General features: G+C 41.8%; 1 protein-coding gene across 4 annotated transcripts in view; it reads right to left on the reverse strand.

Moving 5' to 3' along the window:
• Positions 1–23,049, reverse strand: part of ABCC9 (ATP binding cassette subfamily C member 9) — a 1,387,936-nt gene that overhangs the window by 577,601 nt on the left and 787,286 nt on the right. The gene's annotated exons all lie outside the window — the stretch shown is intronic.

Raw genomic sequence — 23,049 nt, forward strand, 5'->3', positions numbered from 1 at the left:
TTCAGCCTTAATGGTTGAAAAGGTGAGACTCCACCTTTGCTGCCCCAACCAGGCATCCCTTTAGCTAAGAGATGCAACGATCCCATCAGGGTAATTGTTGCATCTCTTAGGCTGAAAACATGTGGTGCTGTCCCCTGCCAGGCATCACTTTAGTTAATAGATTCTGAGATCAGCACCCTCTCCCCTGGTAGTGAGAGAGGCTGCTGATCTCTGCAAAGGACTGCTGGCAGGGGTTCCTGTAGGCCATTAAGCCAGGCTTGTAATTGCACATGCCCCCTTTATGAGCCCTGGCTCATTTTCTTGTGCCACTTAAGGCACTGCCCGTCCCCATAAAAGTAATTGCCATTACACACAGAACAGGAAATGCCACTAACAACTTGCCCCGTTCACAGAATCATTCCATGCTACCTAAATCATCACTTGGTTGTTTGTTTATTGATTTCTAAAGCGCTTGTGCCAAAGCGCTGTACACAATTTATGAGATGGTACAAAATAACCAATGTTGAATAAGATAGTACAGGATAAGAACAATAAAGATAAGACAAATATAAACCACAAAAAAGAAACAGTATGGTACTCCATTAAACTGTCACGATTCAGTTCTAGCAACATGATTGAGCCAGTCAGGTGGAATTTAAAATAATAAAAATAAAAGGGGGTTACAGGAGGAAGATAAAACATGGCATATAAACAAGGAGCCTTATGGAAACAGTGAAGGCAGGCCCAGCGACCAAATGCAAGAGAGGAAGACTGGACTTCTCACTAGAAGGAGCAGCCAGAAGCAAGAGAGGAAGACGGGACTTCTCACCAGAAGGAGCGGCCAGAAGCAAGAGAGGAAGACGGGACTTCTCACCAGAAGGAGCGGTCAGAAGCAAGAGAGGAAGACGGGACTTCTCACCAGAAGGAGCGGCCAGAAGCAAGAGAGGAAGATGGGACTTCTCACCAGAAGGAGCGGCCAGAAGCAAGAGAGGAAGATGGGACTTCTCACTAGAAGGATCAGCCAGAAGCAAGAGAGGAAGATGGGACTTCTCACCCGAAGGAGCGGCCAGAAGCAAGAGAGGAAGATGGGACTTCTCACCAGAAGGAGCGGCCAGTAGCAAGAGAGGAAGATGGGACTTCTCACCAGAAGGAGCGGCCAGAAGCAAGCGAGGAAGATGGGACTTCTCACTAGAAGGATCAGCCAGAAGCAAGAGAGGAAGATGGGAATTCTCACCAGAAGGAGCGGCCAGAAGTAAGAGAGGTAGACGGGACTTCTCACTGAAGGAGTGGCCAGAAGCAAGAGAGGAAGATGGGACTTCTCACTGGAAGGAGCAGCCAGAAGCAAGAGAGGAAGATGGGACTTCTCACCAGAAGGAGCGGCCCGAAGCAAGAGAGGAAGATGGGACTTCTCACCAGAAGGAGTGGCCAGAAGCAGGGGAGGAACACAGAACTTCATACCAGAAGGACTGGCAACCAACATCGTTGCCTGCAGTCCTCGGCACCAGCAATCAAGTCCCCAACTAGTTCCAAGAGTCTGGAATGTCCAGGGGCAAAAAAAAGTGCACCTCGGTCCGAGACCAATATGCCAACTAAGTGCCACCGCGCTCGCCCCACCACCAGCTCCACGTGACAGGGCGGCAGAGGCAGCTCCTCCAAACCCAGAGGGAGGGGGGAGAAGAAGAGAGTCACAGCTAGTGACAGCAAGATAAAAAGTCACTGCAAAAGCACCCTAATCCTATAATCAATGGCAGCGTGACACTGCTGAAAGTTAGCAGAGAAGCCAAAACGTTCATCACAACAGACAAGTGAGCTGTCATATTCACAAATGCAGGCACAGTGCAGTCGACCAGCATACACTTGCTCAGTGTTATTCTTTTCAATCTCAGTGCTTTTGAAAAACACTTTCAAATCATGATTTAAATTGCATCTAATGCAAGTCTCCTGGCTGATACAGTTCTGTTTTTCTCAGCTCTTTCCACAAAATGCTTGATTTATCAAGACAACCCAAATTACAATTTGTTCTTAATGAAGGAAAACAAAATATTTCTTTTAGGACATTTTTCTCCATTGGTGAGTGAACTTCTAAAGGTTCTTAAATTATTGGCGGGAACAAGCATTTTAATTTCATAATATGCTATTGTTTAAAATAAGGTTAGCCAACTGGCCTCCCTCACAGTGTTTTGGCCTGTTGGGTGTATTTACAAGCCCTAAGCAGAAATTCCTGTCAGCTAAAAAAAAAAAAACTAATTTGAACATTGACACAAAAAACGTCTGGGCTTTGCTTTCCCTGGCACTTGTGTGGCAAGCATGTGAACATTTCACCAAGAACGGCTTTGCGTTTGTTTTATTCCATTTGAATACCAAAATGTTATGCACTACATCAAAAAAGGCCTTGTCTTACTGTTAATTCAAATGAGGGGCAAGGATTTCAACATTACAACCTGTCACGACTTTTGTTTTCCCTTTCATGTGAACAGCAGTGATCTAAACATTGTAAGTGAAAAATGGCTTGACTTTTTCTTTTAATCCCGAGTGAAATCAAAGAACCCTGTGCAGGGGGCCTTCGCTCTGTCCCCCATGCCAAAGGACCAGCAGCACATGAAAAGCCACTCAAAAGGACACATTAAAACACTCCCATGACCAGCAGAACCACATTTCAAACATTAGATGAAAATTAAGGCTTGCACAGTTGTGAAAGAAAATAAGAAAAATTACTCTTAAAAGCCACTGTGGAAGGATAGCTTTGCTCGTACAAAAATGTCAGTGAAATATGGTGTGGGTGGGGGGTTGGCTAAGCAATGTACATTATATTTTCCCCCACAAGACTTCAATCACCTTGGAAGAGGCTCAGAGGACCGGAAAAACCTGTTTTTTGGTTCAGGAAGGAACCTTCTCAATTGAAAGCCTTGCCTCGCACTGGAAGTCGCACCAATAAGTGAACCATTCCGCAATGACAGGTGATGTGGCTGAGGGTGTTATAATTCTCTGCTCTTTCAGACTCGAAGGCATTACTAGCAGAGAGGACAAAACAAGCAAGTGTGGGTAGAGCTTGACCAAGAAGTGTGAGTCCCTTCTGTGCCCACTACCAAGAACAAACTAACAAACTTCAAAGGGTGTGAAAAAAGTCTTTTGTTGCAAGCAGGGCCCTGGGGAGACAATTGGCTGTGGGGTATGAAGCACCACCCTCCTATATGTGACAGATCTTCCAAATTGACATTAAAGGATTGATTTGTTTTAGGCATTTTTACCAGCACTCAGAATAAGAAATGATTTCGTTTTCTGCTATATTTCCAAGTGATTTCCAGGGGGATGTTAAGAGACTAAGTGCAACAGACAGATGGTACTCCCTCCCTTTGAACCAATGATGCCAGGAGGCGGGTAGAGGAATTGTAGATTGTCCCATCAGAGGATAGGTGTAATTATAGAATACTCCCCCTAGATTGTAAAGTGAAATATGTCATTTGGGCTACATAAGGGGGGAATGTACTAGACACATGGACACACAGGCAAGAATCTAGGGAGACAGGAGAAAGAGGACGGAGGGAAAGGTGAACCTCACCATCCAGGAGAGTGCAGAGACCAGACCTCTTGCCTAGCTGTCCAGAGTGTCATGAGATCGAGATGGCTGTCCAGAATTCCATCCAGGCAGAGCACAGAGAACAGACCCCTTGCCCTAGCTGTCCAGAGTGTCCTGAGATCTAGCTGACTTTCCAGAATCCCAAACCAAGGCTTACTTTGTAAGTAGCAAACAATCCAAGCTCCTATCCTTTTTGTAACATTGAAAATCTCATTGAAAATCCCATTGTAAATCCTATTGAAACCCCATTGAAAGTCCCAAATTGCCAGTATCATTCATTCATCTTCCATAGAAGAATCTGTATATCCTATGTATGTTAGCGTATTCCCTGTGATAAATCTCTCAGTTGTCTGTATAAATCCTTAGCATTATTTTGAAGTAAATCAATTAAGTCCCTATTGAAATTCATGTTACGAAATGGTTAAAATTCAAAATTAACCCCCTTGTGCCTAGTGTCTTTCTTTAATAACTATAGGCATTAAAGTATAGCCTCAACAAAATTAGTCTCTTTGTAACTGAAAAACGAATTTGCCTGTGTATTGTGTGCATTACCCCATGAATTCCAACTTGCATCTGTCCTGTAAAAAAAAAAAAACGTAGTCCCATTGAGAGCAACCCCTTTTTGCCTAGAAACCTATCTGTTATGTGCCTCTGTCCTTGTCCTTGAAAACCAATTTCCGATTTTGAAAGCTAAACCCTTTCCTTAGCTGCCTGTCATTGTAAATTCCTGTGTAAAATGAATTTCCATTTGCTGTTTGTATTTTTTCTTTTGCATTTGCTTCCTCCCTAAAATCGATTTTCCTACCTCATTTCCATGTTGTTCTGTGTACTGATTAGTAGGTAGTCTCTAAGCTTCCCTATCGTCTCAAGTGTAGAAACATGAATTTCCTTTCATTCTGTCCCTTAGCTGTGTGAGTAACAATCAAAACCCAATTCTGCTGTTTTGCTCCAAAAACTGGTTTTCACTTTCCTTTCTGGCTTCCCATCTTGAGGTGGTGGGCTTTATTCCAAATGCAATTTTTCTCTCTCTATCCTTATTCCTTTGCCACTGCCTTCCATTCAAAGGAATTAAGTAGCTGATGCCTGGGGGTGAGTGTTGCAGGGGGTAGTGACAAACCCTAGTGCTATCCCTTGAGTCAAAAACTGTTCTTTTTCCTGTTTTGCCATTAAAGATCTGTGTAAACTGTGTTAGGATTTCTGAACCAATTGTTTTGTAGGAATCATTGCATTTGTGTTGCCACAACAGTGGTGGCTGTTGTATAATTGCTTGATTTGCTTTTTCATTAAACTTTAAATTAATACATATCTTATTGATACACACCAGCCTGGTTCCTAGTCCATTGTGACATGAGGTGTTTGTGAAGGTTGTGTGTGAGATGGGTTAGATGCCTAATCAAAACGAATCCGTGGTTTATTAAAGATAAAAATGTCTTTATTGTTCATCGCATTCATTGTCGAGGAAGGAGTCCCTTCTGGAGTGTGCCGTGTTATAAACCGAGACAGGGCTACAACTTCCATCAGCCCCATTCAGCACAGAAAATACAGAGGGATCATGAGGTGTGTAGGGCAAACTATCTGGAGCCTGACAAGTTGGCAAAGTCTTCTTTTTATAACATAGAGGGGCTCCTAATGCACTGCTTATTTGCTCCCCTTCATTAATCTATGATGTGTTTGGCAAGGCTGCCTTTGCTGGCTCAGGTAAGTGCGTGTTTGTGGTATCCCGAAGACTCTACAGATACGTCCCAGAGATGTTCACAAGTACAGGCTAATAGATACACTTTCTGTAGAAAAACCGATTATAACTTCCAGTGTGTTCATTCTCCTTATTTGATTTTGTTGTATGACGCGACTGACTGTCCTTTTGACCTATCAGTGCTTGTAATTCTGTTTGTAATTGTTGGTGTGATCATGTACATAATTGGTGATAACACTATGTTATATTATACTTCAAACCTTTTATTAACATTAAATAATATGTGGCACGCTCACTTTGCATACCCTTAATAAAATCAGATTTTTAGCTATTTATAGAAGTAGCGAGCCTTCACAGCTCATAAATTCTGCTACGCTTAATCAGCATATTACACGTTTGCAGGCGGTATTCATTAATGCAAGATTAGCGGTTAAAAATGCTATCGCCCTTAAGATGTGATTGACTCTTTGGAACCAGATATACCTTTTGTAACTGAGTGGTGGTTTACTGCTGACACTATTGCACATTTTCATGTATTGGTGACAGAAAACTTCCTAATTATGTGGTTAAATAGAGAGTCTCAAGGTGGAGGAATTGCTATTAAACCAATGTCCTCTTTAGAACTGCTCAATTTTGATACCTTGACCTGCGATCAAGTCTCGAAATTGTGTCCATGTACTCTTCTCCTACACCCCTAACAAATCTTATCAGTTACTATGCTGCTGTAGACCTCCAGGTTCCAGAAAACCCCATGCCATTGTCACTCAATGATATACAATGTCAAATACATACATGTGACAGAAGACCACACTGGCCGAATGTCAAATACATACATGTGATAGAAGGCCACATGACCAATCAGAGTCAGCCTGTGACCCCCAAAACCCATGCCAATGTCACTCAATGATACACAATGTCAAATACATACATGTGACAGAAGGCTACACTGACCGATCAGAGTCTGCCTATGACCCCCATAACCAGTGCCAATGTCACTCAATGATACACAATGTCAAATACATACATGTGACAGAAGGCTACACTGACCGATCAGAGTCAGCATATGACCCCGATAACCAGTGCCAATGTCATTCAATGATGCACAATGTCAAATACATACATGTGACAGAAGCCCACACCGGCCGATCAGAGTGAGCCTGTGACCCCCAAAACCCATGCCAATGTCACTCAATGATACACAATGTCAAATACATACATGTGACAGAAGGCTACACTGACCGATCAGAGTCTGCCTATGACCCCCATAACCAGTGCCAATGTCACTCAATGATACACAATGTCAAATACATACATGTGACAGAAGGCTACACTGACCGATCAGAGTCAGCATATGACCCCGATAACCAGTGCCAATGTCATTCAATGATGCACAATGTCAAATACATACATGTGACAGAAGCCCACACCGGCCGATCAGAGTGAGCCTGTGACCCCCAAAACCCATGCCAATGTCACTCAATGATACACAGTGTCAAATACATACATTTGACAGAAGGCTACACTGACCGATCAGAGTCAGCCTATGACCCCGATAACCAGTGCCAATGTCATTCAATGATGCACAATGTCAAATACATACATGTGACAGAAGCCCACACCGGCCGATCAGAGTGAGCCTGTGACCCCCAAAACCCATGCCAATGTCACTCAATGATACACAGTGTCAAATACATACATTTGACAGAATGCCACACTGACTGATCAAAGTCAGCCCTTGACCCCCAGCATCAGTGCCAATGCCCCTCAGCGATACACATTTATACATTAGAGCTAGAGCTCCCAGTGTGCACATTGCTCTGATGCACGAAATATCATATATATATATATATATATATATATATATATATATATATATATATATATATATATGTATATATATATATATATATATATATATGAGCGTATAATTTATCATCATAAGAATATGACAGAATGATCGGTCAGCACATGCTTTTTTCTTTGTCCCATTCGATTGCTTCATAATCTAGCACCGGGAAGCCCAAAAATATAGCACTCAGAGTGCCAGTTGTTCAAAGTAACATTCCCATGGCCGGACATTTTTGATCATTCTGCTGCATGCCCTTTAACATACATTTTCAGGTTTCATAATGCCAGCGTAAACATGCAACCACAATGCCACAACAATATACATATTTCTCCACTATCCACGATGCTGCGATCATGCTAAATTGTATGCATTTTCCACAGTCAGGCTGTAATGCACCTCTTTTCCAGTTTCAATGATGAAATAATCAGGCACACACTTTCCTAGTTTGCACAATACTGCAATGCAGTAGTATTTTTAGTTTTGGTTCCACCTATAAGCCAAAGCTATTGGAATAGAGTACGACTAGCGTGAAATGGCATATGAGAAGGGATACAAAGCGTGTAGTGGATGTTTGGTTCACAGCCCGTGGGCATGGTAATCCCTATGGCCATTCCCTTCCACTTCCTGCCCCTACTTGCCCAAAACACATCCTCCTATGATCACTTTGAGCTAGGTTTATCAAGCGTTACATTCAAACGTTGATCTCGAAGTTCGTGCCAGTGTTTTTTAAAGAATTGTTCTGGAAGTTAGTGACTTAGTTGGAGTTGTAAAGGTCATACTGGTGTAATACAAATGTCTTAGCCTGGTCTTCCCTTATCCGCTTGATTTTGTAAGCACTATGTGTGCCCTTCACCAAAGTCATGTCACACCATTTTGGAGCTGCTACCATCAATGGTCATTTATGACCACTATGGCAGTGCCTGGAAAATGCCTTTCCCATGCCTGCATACAAAGTCAAAACTCTTGGCATTGCCAATGCTTGTTTACATATGCCCTGCTCAAAGCTGTATACAGAGCTGGTGTAATGGATCTGCTTGCCCAGTGCTTTAGCAGTGCACACATTTAACGTGTTTCCACAATGCTGCTGTATTCCACATGTTTGCCCATTTTGCGTGCCCAATATTCGTAATGCAACTGCAAACATACATTTTTTGTTTCAAATGGGTACACAGAAAGGCACAGATCCATAATTCTGCATCCACCTCCTGCTATAGTTTTTCTTCTCGGTCTATCTATTTCTCTCTCTCTCAAAGTGGAGTTGTCTTAGTGCTGTTGCGGAAGTGGAGGTAGTGAGGCTGGTGTTGTGCAGAACAGAGGACCCGCACTAGTGGGTATGACAAGCATGGTAATTGGCCGGTCACAGGGTCAATCTACATGGCATAGTCCGTAGATGTGACAGCATTATGGTGGGGGACGCTGTTCAGATGTTCTGTGACCATGCAACTGCAATATCTGTCCAGGACCATTAGGAGAGAATGCAGCCAAGTCATTCTTGCCCTGCCTGTACTGTCTCAGCTCCATCCAATAGGCATCTGAGGCACAAGCAACACAGCAGCCAATGAATGCACATTGAGCACTGTGCAAATGAACACCTATTGCTAAAGCCCAACTCCGGCTACTCTGACAAATCAATGAGCCCGTCAAACCCACGGCTTGCCTGTAGTGTTGCTGCTCTGCAGTACATAGAAATAATTGTTCAGTATGATTTGGTTATTTTTAGACTTGTAACACGCATATCACATAGATACAGGCAGACACTGCATCTAGCCGCAAATGGAACATAGATCTTCCTAAACAATGCTAAGGAATCGATCACCCAAAAATCATTTGGTAACAAATTCCAGGCTTGTGGGCCTCTGATAGAGAAACATCTGTGACACCTATAAACACATTTGGACGGAGGAATCCCCACAAAGTTTCGATTCAGAGACATCAAAAAGTGCTGTTCAGGAGACACACTGTTGCATATTTGCTAGTTTCTTTCTGGGTCCGTATACAATAATCCCGGTTTTTAATTGAAGCTCGTTCCCCAACATTCAATTTGTTATTTTACATGTGCAGCATAGTACTCGGTCAACTGCTTCCAAAGGTTGTTTTAAATGGGACATAGATTTGTGTAACATCTGCATATGAATGGTATTGCAAATTAAATTGAGAAAAAATGCTCAGTAATGGACAGATGTAGATATTAAATAACAATGGGGACAAAGCAGACCCCCAGGGCACCCCACAGCTGACCGATAACAGATTAGAACAGTGTGGACGTATCTTAACTTGCTGTCTAAGGTTAACCAACAATGTAAAGAACCATTTCAGGGCTTCATCTGAAACCGGGCCACCGTAGCTAGTATCACAATAAGAATGTTAAAATGAACCGTGTCAAAGGCTACCAATAAGTCCAGCATGACCAGCATGCTGATATCACACTCATCTGGCAACACTACATGCGGCTTCGGGCCTCTATTCGATTGCCCCAATTGAGGTACAGATATCCCATTGATGCTGAGCACAAGATTCTAACTTAGGGGTGTCATTCCACGAGCGGGTGTCACAATAATGTTCCTTTGTCTGACTCGACTCAGAACATTTGGTTTATTTATATTCATATTTATTACCTCGGCTTACTCTGGCAAACGCTTGTTTTTTGCATGATCTATTATCTACACACTATAATGTTCCTTCACTGTGTTGGACTATGCACACATATTGTATCTTGACATAAACAATATTGTTTATTAGTTGTCTCTTTACCCTGTGATGGGTTTGGGTGTTTATCCTTTCTCTTTTCTTGTCTGGCTTTTTTCCTTTACATTCATTATTTGAATAGAAACTGGTATGCCTTTAGTTCTTTAGTAGTTGTTGTAGGCTGGATTTTTAATTTTTTTATAACTCCCCTTAATGTTATTTTTTGTTCTTCTTCCTTGTCCTCTTTGTATTTGCTTGTTTTTATAGAGGCTATAATTCTTACACATCTGACTTTTGGTCCTGAGGAAGGCATTTTCTGTCCAGAACTCCACGCCGAAACGTATTTCAACTCCATCTGCCTGACCCCCTTTGGCTGACATTGTTGACCACTGGACTTATATCAGCTAGGCCAGTTTGCACATACGTATGTTCTCTATGGTGCATGATTAATTCAAATGTTGACATTCTGATCGAAAGATTATATTTGAATCAATGTATCTTTTGAGAAATAATAATTTTTGTGTAAAATGTCACTGAAGTTTTTGCACCAAAAGTTGTTTTATGCTTTCTATTAAAATGATGAGAATTATAGCCAAGACTCTGGTTAATATTCAAGTGTTAAATTTATAGCAATGATGATATGACCACTTGTTAACCAGGGGTAAAACATATAGAGCCAGAGCTAATTAGGACACTCCTTGGAATCAGAAAATAGTAGATCTAAGTGAGAGTGATCCTCCAAGGGAAACCTTGTGCTAGATCTGTTGACTAGTCTGTGGCATTTTTCTTGTATGCTACAGTGTCGTACATTAGTTGTTTGTTTGTTGAGGTTTGAAAAAGTGAGGTGAGTATCGGTAATTAGTATACCACATCACCTGTATTTTACACCCTGTGGGGTCACTATATTTTCTTTCTGGTGATATCACACTCATTGGCCGCCCTTAATATGTAATCCCAAACAGTGATGAGAACAGTTTCAGGGCCGTGTCCAGGCCTGACTCCTGACTCATACATATCCAGGATCCTGTGATTTTCCAAGAAACTCTGGAGTTGTATATCAACGATGTTCTCTAGGATCTTAGTGGGTCAAAGAAGACCAGCAATGGGACAGTAATTTGAAAGTATTTCGTAGTCCAGTGTGGTCTTTTCAAGAAGCGCAGTGAGATATGATTTGTTAAGATACATTGGGACACACCCTTGAATTAATGAGGCATTTACAAATGAAGACATAAACCCAATCACTGCAGACGCATGTTGTCTGGCCAAACATGCTGGAATAGGATCATAATTAAAATGTGCTGGTTTTAAATTGGACATAAAATCAGAAACTACTTCTGAATTCACAGGAGAAAATACAATGCTTGAGGTTTTTGAATCAGCTGTAAATCCTACATCTATATGAGATGTGAGAATCTGTTGGTTAACTAATTGAGAATCAATCATCATCCAGATAGCATTTATTTTGTCACTGAAGAATACATTGAATTCATTTGCCAGGCTCGCCCATGGAGAAAAACAAGATGCAGTATATTTGGGGGACGCAACATTCTTTATAGCTGTGAACAGAGCCTTGCATCTGTAATCGGCAAGCTCAATCTGCTTCTGGAGACAGGATGATTTGGCTAGAACAATGTTTTTTTAATGGGTATTCAAGGCTGTCTTAGCTTCTTGATGATTATTGGGGTCTCTGTTTTTAAATATGTCTTCTACTTCTTCCAATACACTTTCTTAAGTGTTCCTTGGTTTATTAATAATTTTAAGAGGGACAATAAGATCACAATAATTTTGTAAAATGACATATTATCCTGATAAAAATCTGAGCACTCTCAATCAGGAAACAGGAGGGCAGATAATTGGTATTGAGATCCTTTCTACTGCATGAGAATTGAGCATTAGCAGTGGGGACTTTCCGAGATTCAACAGGTATTCCGGGAATAGAACACGTTATCACAAAATGGTCTGACCATGTAACAGGAATGTTTTTCTGATGACATAGGGTTTTTCCTCTAAATATTAGGGGGTCCAAACAGTAACCACCTACATGTGATGGAGACTCAGTAGGCAATTGCTTTAAACTGAATGCAATCAGAGTCATTAGGTATATTGCACAAGATATTAAAGTTCCCCTAAAATAATCACATTGGGATTACATAATGCTTCCCTCCCAATCAAGGCATCAAACTCTTTGGAAAAAGAGCCTGCAGAACCTGGAGGTCTACAGCAGCGGAGTAACTGATAAGATTTGTTAGGGGTGTAGGAAAGAGTACATGGACACAATTTAGGTACTTGATCGCAGGTCAAGGTATCAAAATTGAGCAGTTCTAAAGAGGACTTTGGTTTAATAGCAATTCCTCCACCTTGAGACTCTCTATTTAACCACATAATTAGGAAGTTTTCTGTCACCAATACATGAAAATGTGCAATAGTGTCAGCAGTAAACCACCACTCAGTTACAAAAGGTATATCTGGTTCCAAAGAGTCAATCACATCTTAAGGGCGATAGCATTTTTAACCGCTAATCTTGCATTAATGAATACCGCCTGCAAACGTGTAATATGCTGATTAAGCGTAGCAGAATTTATGATCTCTGAAGGCTCGCTACTTCTATAAATAGCTAAAAATCTATTAACTGACTCTGATCAGCCAGTGTGGGCTACTGTCAAATGTACTGCTGCACACTAGTATTGAATATGCCTTTCTCACCATGTGGGGCCCCATACCAATTGCAAACATTTTGCTATCAAGCAGAAGCCCCCTACGGAATTGCCTTTGAAACCCATCCATTTGTAATTGATGCAAAGTTTACTCCACAGTTCTTCAATACTATGTCTGTGGGCCAGTGTGCTTGAAAATAGAGCATGTGCTACATTTCTATTTTTCTAACGGTTCCTCAGAGTAGGCTGTCCCCCGTGGGCCTCACACACGTCTATAAGTCGTCTTTAGATCAAATGAATGAATGTCAATTGGTAGCAGCATATTATGCTTTAAAATTAGGGGTGTGTGACGTTGCAAATGTTCGCCTTCTCAAATTACAATTTTGCCCAAAACGTTCTGCAAACTTCCAAAAGTGTTCCAAAGTTGGTAAGATCAGCAGAAGATTGTTACTATGTGTTTAATATGCTTGTAATGATTTTTTATATACATGTATCTATTTTGTCAAAGTCCCCTGCACTTGAACTGGAAGCAGTTACAGGACTGTCCCGGAGACCATACATGTGTCCCTTAAGGTTCCCAAGAACCACTCAGCCATAGGGATCCAAGGACAGAAGACTGCATGGATTCGAAGGGGCCCAAACACAACTCCTGCAAGAGCGAAACAAGCAACAAATGACACTAGCTCTTTGCCTTTAAGTGAATGGAGTTACAGTCCACGGAGTTCACCAAAGTATGGCTTGATTGAATGCTGAAGGAAACATCCAAGTGAGTTCTCTAAATGTGCAAGGCTCACAGGGCTCCTGCAGATATTATTATGCTATGTTATGTTAGTGGGATTTATACAGCGCACCACTGCCACGTGCATGGTCACCAGGCCCGGCTCGCAGGGCTCCTGCAGATATTATTATGCTATGTTATGTTAGTGGGATTTATACAGCGCACCACTGCCACGTGCATGGTCACCAGGCACGGCTCGCAGGGCTCCTGCAGATATTATTATGCTATGTTATGTTAGTGGGATTTATACAGCGCACCACTGCCACGTGCATGGTCCCCAGGCACGGCTCGGAGGGATCCTGCAGATATTATTATGCTATGTTATGTTAGTGGGATTTATACAGCGCACCACTGCCACATGCATGGTCACCAGGCACGGCTCGCAGGGCTCCTGCAGATATTATTCTGCTATGTTATGTTAGTGGGATTTATACAGCGCACCACTGCCACGTGCATGGTCACCAGGCACGGCTCGCAGGGCTCCTGCAGATATTATTCTGCTATGTTATGTTAGTGGGATTTATACAGCGCACCACTGCCACGTGCATGGTCACCAGGCAAGGCTCGCAGGGCTCCTGCAGATAATATTCTGCTATGTTATGTTAGTGGGATTTATACAGCGCACCACTGCCACGTGCATGGTCACCAGGCACGGCTCGCAGGGCTCCTGCAGATATTATTCTGCTATGTTATGTTAGTGGGATTTATACAGCGCACCACTGCCACGTGCATGGTCACCAGGCAAGGCTCGCAGGGCTCCTGCAGATATTATTATGCTATGTTATGTTAGTGGGATTTATACAGCGCACCACTGCCACGTGCATGGTCACCAGGCAAGGCTCGCAGGGCTCCTAGCAGATATTATTATGCTATGTTATGTTAGTGGGATTTATACAGCGCACCACTGCCACGTGCATGGTCACCAGGCAAGGCTCGCAGGGCTCCTGCAGATATTATTCTGCTATGTTATGTTAGTGGGATTTATACAGCGCACCACTGCCACGTGCATGGTCACCAGGCACGGCTCGCAGGGCTCCTGCAGATATTATTCTGCTATGTTATGTTAGTGGGATTTATACAGCGCACCACTGCCACGTGCATGGTCACCTCATATGCGCTATTAACTGCGCAAGCTGAAAAATAAATAAGCATCATTTTTTTCAGGAAACGTACATGCAGTCCCCACGCAAGGGTAAAAACAAATAAATGAGGCTCTCCCGCTTTTCATAAAATTGAGTACGATATTGTAACCCCCAACTAAACGAGGATGGAACTTGTCTGGTGTTATCTATGGTCTGATCGAGAAGGGAAGTGACCCAGGAGTTTGGGATTAACTGCCCCTTTGCAGTGGGACCAAGTCTGATTTATACAGCGGCCAGGCCGTCTGAAAAAGAATGGTCTGGAAAGTTACGTAGAGCAAATGCCAGTGACTAAGGTTCATTCATAGCATTTCCGGCTATCAAACTTCAGTTTTGCATTTGTCCTTCCAATTGGGACTGGTATACCCAGATGTGGGCCCCAAGGCTGCTGTGCCTGAGGCCCGAGCTATATCTCATTAAAGATGCCCAATAAGGCTGAAACATGACCGGGATTGCTTCTGGTCTAATGAAGAAGGCATATGACCTGGCAGTTTGGCTGTACTCCCCCTTTTGGATTGGAACTAAGCTTGATTTGCTTATGTTTTTTCCCATTCTGCAATGGTACAACAGGTGGAAAAAAGATGGTCTAGAAGGTTTCCCAAAGCAAATGCCAATGGTTATGATTAATTCAAAACCTTTAGCCTTCAACCTATAGTTTTGAACCTGCCCTTCTCTGCCGATATGAGCACAGGCACATGGTGCAATCACAAAACAGCCCAGTTCCTACTTAACAAGTGCAGGCCATAACCTTAAGCACTGCACAAAGGAGAATAGGCCAGGCATTAAAACCCCCTATGTCCAGTAAGTAGTTGCCATGCCTTGGGAGAGCTGGTTGGAGAGCAGAAGACCATGGGGCACGCCTGTTCTAGAGACCCAGAGGGCCTGATTCAGAGAAGTGTTTTATCATGGCGCAATCCCATAGGAAAATGTTCTGTGAATCAGGCCCCAAGTGAGGAGAGCACATCAGCCGAGACCTGGATGCAGGAGAAACTGCTATCTGTGTAAGGAGGATGTGGTGTGGAGTAATTGGCCAGAGACACTAGCCTAAAAAAAGAACATAGTTTTGTAAGAGGAAGGTAGACATAGTAGTGTGGTGCAGCAGGGAGTACTGGCTTACCAGAGACATAGGCAGATACTGTTTGGGAGAAGAGAAAGCATATCAGCTCAGGGAGGAAAGGCCGATTTACCACCTGGAAAGAGGAGTAGAAATATATTGTGCAGGGGAGAGAGATATGACCTAGAAGGTAATGTTGGTTGATCTTGATGTGTTGAAGGAAAAGAAAACATTGATTTCAAGAGGAATGGGGAGCGAGGGAACAGATTGGAGATTTATGTTGGGGAGGAGAACATTCAAGGCTTCACAGTATTGTTGTGGGGAGGAAGATCCAGAGTTAAGAGAGGAATTACAGTGAGGAGAAGATCTACCTTCAGAGGAGAAAGCATTGTTGGCAGAAGAAGGAAAAGGGATGCAATCAGAAGGGAGAGGAAGTGAATAAGCAGCTAAAGAGGATGACAGAGTCAACCCATTTTAGGCAGGCAAAAGGAGAAGCCACCCTCACAGGTAGCAAGGGTAATATGATGCATGAGGACCACACAAAATAAGTCCAGTGGGTATATGGTAGAGGTGGCAGGAGGAACAATGCAGCAGCACTGCCCCAAACAAACGGTAGGACAGAGAGCTCTGTGAGAACACTAAAAGAGACAGAAGATTGGGAAAGGTGTGGGAGTCAGAGGTTGGAGAGTGGAGCAAGATGGCTTATGTTGGAGCAGCCAGGAGTAGAAAAGCAGGTGATAGAAGCACAAAGGAGTGGAAAGAAGCATGAGAGGTGAACAGCAGAGAGATGGAGAAAAGAAGGTAGTAGCGGAGCAGTCGAGTGCATATAGAATGGTGAGAGGAACATCAGACAGAGGAGGAGTAAAATGAGTGATAAACGAGCAGAGGAATGAAGAGAATGTGGCGAGGAGAATGTTAGAGAGAGCAGGAGTGAGGAGGCAACAACCGAAGTTCAGAACTAAGAAGGGGGTGGAGACTAATAGATACGTGAAGTGATAAGAGCATAAGACAGAACAAAAGGTGAAATAAAGAGGGGAGATTAAAAAAAAGCCAGACTAGACTGTCGTGAGTCATTGAAGAGAAAGACAAGTGTGAGGCACAAAGAAGAGTTTAGGATTGAGATAACCAGTAATGAGGATGGAAGGAGAAACAGTAAATAAGAGTGAAGTTTACATTGGCGTTTCTAAAGAGGCTTTTTAGATGGTGGAGGAGGCCAAGGCTAAAATGACTCAGGCACCCATAATGGGTTAAGCCTACAGACCCCTTATCAGACACAATCCTGCAAATAATTGTAAAGAATATTGGACGATTGGTCTAAGCTGTCATGATGCAAAGCCCTGTGTTGGGGGTGCCAAATGTACGTGGACAAGAAACAGCCGAGCAACATCCTGAAGAGAAAGCCATCTGAGACAGGGTAGGGCCTAAGAGGGCAAGGCAGGCCCACAATCTGTAAATGCCCACTCAGCAGTGCTGTGTGAGCATTTACAGATGGTATTGTCACTGCTGTGGGCACAACTACAATAACCTCAGACCCTATTTGTTAGGCAATCCTGGCTACACCTCTGAAGAAGAGTGGGGCACTAATACCCCCAAACATTGTGAGTGACTCTTTCCGCAACAGGAGGAATGAATGCATTCTAATACTTTCTGTGGTATCTGTGAATGATAACGTCTGCTACCTACGTATATTGTTTTTTTAACACTAGGTTGAAAGCCAGACATTCATCATGTATCTTATTTTATTATGTAACCTTTAGAATATGCTGAAATTAGATTTACAAAATGTGAATGAAGATAAGGAGCTCATGACTTTCATTGATAACTGCAGAATAAGTACCTAGCCGATAAAATATGGAGATTATTTGGAGTACTCATATAAGTATTTTTGCCATTAGGAAAACGTTTGGGACAATATGAAGAATTCATTCACAAATGGTCATAGGTATACAACATACACAAATATTATTTCAATTTTCTTTGTTAAATGTTTTTTAAATGTGACCACTATAATCAGTGTTCCAGATAAGATTTTGAAGTGGGAGTATTTTACTCCCTATTTTTAAAGTTTGAGAGTAAATGTGATTTTAAGAGAGTAGAAATGACTTTTCTCCTTTGCATGAGAGTAAAATGTATGTGACATCCTGCTGACGTGTGCAAAAACTGTATGGAATTCATTACTATGTGGAAGCTTACTGTATTGTGACAGAATACACCTTTCATTATTTCTCTAAGGTCTGGCCGTTCTAATTCTCCTATATATATTTAAATGTTGAAAACACAAACACCTAGCCAATTACATTGCAAAGCAAGCATAAATTGTATTGTTTTGTGTGTTTTGAGGCTCAATAGCAGAATTGTCTTTTGATGTTTAATGAAAGTCCTCATTTCCTAGATCTATTATTGCCAATGTTATGATGCAACAGTGCACAGTGGCAAGGACTCCATGATAAATTCTATATCTAATCTCATGGTCAAATGGTCATTTATATAGCGCTTTTTTGCAAAGAGCTGTACAAAGAACATATTTATCACAATTATCACCAAACCGAAATCGGAACACCTTTATCGACCTTGAAAGGATGAAAGACTGAGTTGGCCTTGCCGGGATTCATACCTGCAACCTACAGATCATGCATAAATCACAGCAACAAGTGCTGAACCAGCTTAGCTATCTTATTGGCTAACATCCTTCAGAGACCGGTTAACTGAGTATCGGCTGAGGTATAATAATCAGTGCCTAGATGTTGGATGAACCATTTATGAAGCGCTACATAAAGTTAAAGACCTATCTGGATTATCACACAGAAAGTTTTTGCTGAGTTTCTATTTCAATTACATATGTAACTTTCATTTGTTTGTTTTTAAACAGTGCTTGCACTTCCTGGAGAGTCAGGTTTTGAATGTTTTAATTGTAGTCTTGCAGATTTGAGAAGCTAGAATACCTGTGATTGGTGTAATGACAATCACTCACCCTTGAACAAAGACTCTTCTGCCACTGACCATTAATAGTAATGTACCCCATTGACTGCAAGGTTGAATGGATGTAAACTAGACAGTGCATAGTCATCATTTTGCACATTGTTTTTATAATTAGAGTATACATTAAATTATAAGTGTACAAATTATCTGCCTACGCATGATTATGCCTACAGCACAGGAACTCTGAAAAATATAATTGTGCAATGCTGGTTTGCCTTCACTGGGAAAAAAGCATAATTTGTTACAAAATATTAATTCTCATTTGCAACTTAGTTTTCCAGCTTATTAATTTTACAATCCTAAAATGCTAGGAAAATAACTCTGCAGTGTTTCTGTTTGTTCTATCAGCACAACATAGCAGAAGCTGAATGGAAATATACCTTTCCTTTTATCACAGTGTGTAGTTTCTTTTTTTGAAAGCCTTCAGAGAAATATACATTCTGTTACAGGGGCTTTTATCCATCGCTCGCAATTACATCCATGTAGATCAAAATCAAAAGAAGCCTTCTGGTTTCTGTTAAGTAAACTGACGTTTGCACTGCCCTATGCTCTAAACTTCTGTGTAAATGTACACAGGAAAATAATAATGCTGTCGTATTTACAAGATTTTAATGTGTAAAAAGGCTTAGTACACACCTTATCTGGAAGCCTGACTATAAGGATGTGGATGGATTCAAAAGAAGACTTACAAACAGGATGTGAGGCGCTGTTTGACATCATTGCGCATGTCTGCATGGCCTACAAAAACTGCAATTTAAACATCACACACATGAACAGGAGAAGGAATAGTGGAGCCTGTTAATGGTTTTGCAGCTATATATATATATATATATATAGGTATATATATATATATATATATATATATATATATATATATAATATCTGGATTCAGGTACTATTTTATTTCTTATGTGAAGCATTTTGTATCACTGCAAAATATATGAAAACTGGCAAATGATATTGTTTTGTATTGCTTTTCACTGCCTTTTATGTACATATAAACAAATGACGACAAATAGATGTATATAGGATTTTATACCAAATATGCTCTTTTCTCTTTGTTTATGGATTTGTGTTCTAGATATTGACCCTGAGGATGGACATGTTTGGTCTGAAATCATTGGCAACATTGTGTTCTTATGAGGATATATGTATATAAGATAATAAAGCATCCCAAGAAGAAATTATTTGGACTTTGACTTGACTAACTACTTTTTGTATGGAATGATTTCAGTAGCGCAAATCACTTTGGGTGTGATGTCAGGCGACACAGTCCACCTGATCCAAGAACAGGCTTTGGATCCCTAAACAAGGCTAGTGTTAGTCCAATCACCTGTGTGTGTTTGCCTTTAAAAGAAGGACTCTCCCACTCCTCGGATTCACTTTGGAAAAAACACCTGAGAAAGAATATACATTTGACTATGGTTGGGAGAGGCCTCCAGCAGTGCGGTGACAACTGCATGTCCACAGCAGACTTAAGCTCTGTTCCCTAACCACTGCCAGGAAACATTGGGCGCAACTCTTGCGCTGGAAAAAGATCTGCATCCCTGCCTTCCCCAGTGCTGCACAGGACCTCAACATGGTGAAGGACTTCTCACTTGCTGGGAGCCCGTGAACCAGGACTGAACTTTTACCTGAGAACCCAGAGTGGCACTCACAACATGCTGAGGGCCAAGACAACTATGATCCCTGCTTTTATTGCATTGAACCTGTCAAAATGCCTTCGTACCAGGGACACTGTATATCAAACTCCAAGACCCGCCGGTGCAGCCTTTGACACTTTATTAAACCTTTGAACCACTGTGCTTGCCATCCTGAACCAGCTTGGTGCTCCATTGTGTCCTTGCACAGCCCATCAATTGCCCGGTTCGAATCGACTGCTCATCACTAAAACAATCTAAAACCTGTCTAAAACAATCTAAAACCTGGCTCAACTTGATACTGCTACCTTATCGAATTGAACACCGTAGCAACAGGATCAATGCTTTGAACCCTCATAAACCTTTGTCTCGAACCCCTGGACCATCATGCATCGATGCTGTCAAGCGGGTACCATATGTCAAATCAGCTTGATCTCAAACATATCATAGTAGGTGCACAACCTTCATCAGCAAATAACACCTTCAAACTACTCTGAGATACTGCATCTGAACCTTGTGTTTGGAGCATTGGGACATGTTTACAAAACACCAATAAAGTTGTGGTGGTCTTACAATCACAAGGCTGTCAAAAATATACTGCACCAGTGAGCCCTGATAAGGGTGAAAACAGGTCTGTAGTTGTCTTGCAGCCTTGCAAAATATCTGTCTTGGCTTGATTAAGCTACGTATGAAGTAGCACTGCCCTTTAAGACAAAGACAATTTCCTGGAACAAAAGGCTTGCCATTTGGGCTAATTTGCCTACTCAAAATGCCTCGCTGATGTGGCTCTGAACTGGAGGTGAACTTCCATTAATGACAACTAGGTGGCATTGTGGAATGTGTGACTTGGCTGAAATGGATTATCCTACTTTCACATTTCAGGCAAAATATTTTTTTTCAAGCCTTTTTAAAACTACTATAACTAACTTTGTTGGTGTGTGTTATATATATATATATATATATATATATATATATATATATATATATATATATATATATTTTTTTTTTTTTTTTTTTTTCAGTGAAAAAAACTTTAGTTGAAGCACTGTTGAATACATCTGATGAAACGAAAGCCTTGAAATGCAACAACAAAGATTTTGCTGAAGTAACTTTAAGGTGCGGATTTAATGCCACAAAACCCCTGAAATTCAGCATGTGCTGGAAGCTACAGCACCTTAACTATGAGGCCTGCATTGCACAGCCCGTAAGCACCCTCAAACCATCCCAAATTACATCACTAATGATATCACATCTCTTATGGCATCATGAATGACATCACTGTTTTTTCTGTGAATTTCAAGGGTTTTGTTGCACTGAACTTATTCACCTTACCTGTTCCTTAAGTAAGGTTTTTTCACTGAATGGCAAGGGTTTTGTTATACCATACCTTGTGCCACCTGTAATTCTGTCTTTTTTCTGATAACATGCCTGCTGTAATATCATTTGTTATAAATATCTGTTTTTGACCTACGCAACATCAGGTTTATTAAGTATTTCATTTTTTTTTGTTTCCCATAGATAAGAAGAGTTTAGAAATGGTGTACTGTGAAGAGGAGTTGGGGTTAGTGTGGGACTGCAATGAGGAAGACTGAAGTTGTGTAGTTGGGGACTGTGATGTGAAAGAGTGAGGTGGGGTAGTGAGGGACTGCTGCGAGATATAGTGAGTTGACAGTAATGGGGATTGTGATAAGGAAAAGCAAGGCAATTTTAGTGGGGGGCTGTGATCAGAAAGAGTGATGTGGTGATAGTGGGGTTTGGTTTTTACCTACAGAACATGGATTGATTGCTCCATCATTTTACTATAATGTTTAGGTATTACAAATATACTCACAGGTCAGATGTATAGTTTAATCTACACATTGGAGTTCTTTGAACTCTGTTTGATTTCCATTGATCCACCTACATTAACGATTCTGCCATCTTCCTGAAAGATATTCTTTTTTTTGACACACAATATTCCTATTGAAAAAACAGACCACATGTGATGCTTGTGTTTAAACCATTTTTTACAGGATCCAATTTCGGGATCAATTTTTGCTCTAATTTCCTCAGAGCCAATCTCAGTCTCTGCCACGTGTGATAGACTTCACGGTTTGTATCACAAACCACAACATCTCTGTCTGGCTGCAACTTATTTTACAGAAATGCTCTACCATCTGTTTATCTTGAATTTAGTTTTTTATGCACAACCTGCGTTCACAGATCCATTGTCTACTTTCTCTTTTTGTCTTACCTACATACAGGAGACCAAAAGGGTACCTGATTGCATAAACGGCCCATGTGGTTTTGCAGATAACGTTATCCTACATGTATTGTGGTTTAATGATAAACTGTCTTATAAGTTCCAGAAAAAATAATAACATTTTACTGTAACAGCCTCTATCTTAATCTGCCTGCCTCCACTCTCCGCCCTCTGCAACTCATCCAGAACAGAACTGCGAGACTTGTCCTTGGCCTCAAGCCCAGGGACGTATCTCTCCAGGACTGAAATCTCTACACTGGCTCCCAGTGGCTGCGAGGATAAAGTTCAAAACCCTCTGCATTGTCCACAAGGCCTTCTGGGGCCTGGGTCCTAAATACCTTCAACTCTCTCTTCCCAAATATCTTCCTTCCCGAGCCCTTCGCTCATCCGCCTCCAATTCCCTCAGGGTTAGCCGCTTCTCGAAGCAACGAGCTCGGGGTAGATCTCTCTCCGCGGCAGGGGCCTCCCTCTGGAACAGCCTTCCTGCCTCCCTGAAACTTGAGGAGAACCATCTCCGGTTCCGGAAGCACCTCAAAACCTTCCTCTTTGCTTCTGCTTTCTCTCTCCCTCTCCCCTGCTGAACAGCTAATTTAATTCCTCACTGAAACTGCACTGATCCTGCAACTGGACCACTCTAAACGGCCTCGGCCCTGGGCCCTGCCACTCTCCACTTGCACTGATGCCCTGGAACCCCTTTGCACTGCGGGACTGTCTCTGTATCCCTACAGCCCCTCCCCTCCCCCAGCACTTGTTCTGCACTTACCTCACACTTGCCACCAG

The sequence above is a fragment of the Ambystoma mexicanum genome, chromosome 12 (genome assembly GCF_040938575.1).
Source record: "Ambystoma mexicanum isolate Mex_15411 chromosome 12, UKY_AmexF1_1, whole genome shotgun sequence".
NCBI classification, from domain to species: Eukaryota; Metazoa; Chordata; class Amphibia; order Caudata; family Ambystomatidae; genus Ambystoma; species Ambystoma mexicanum.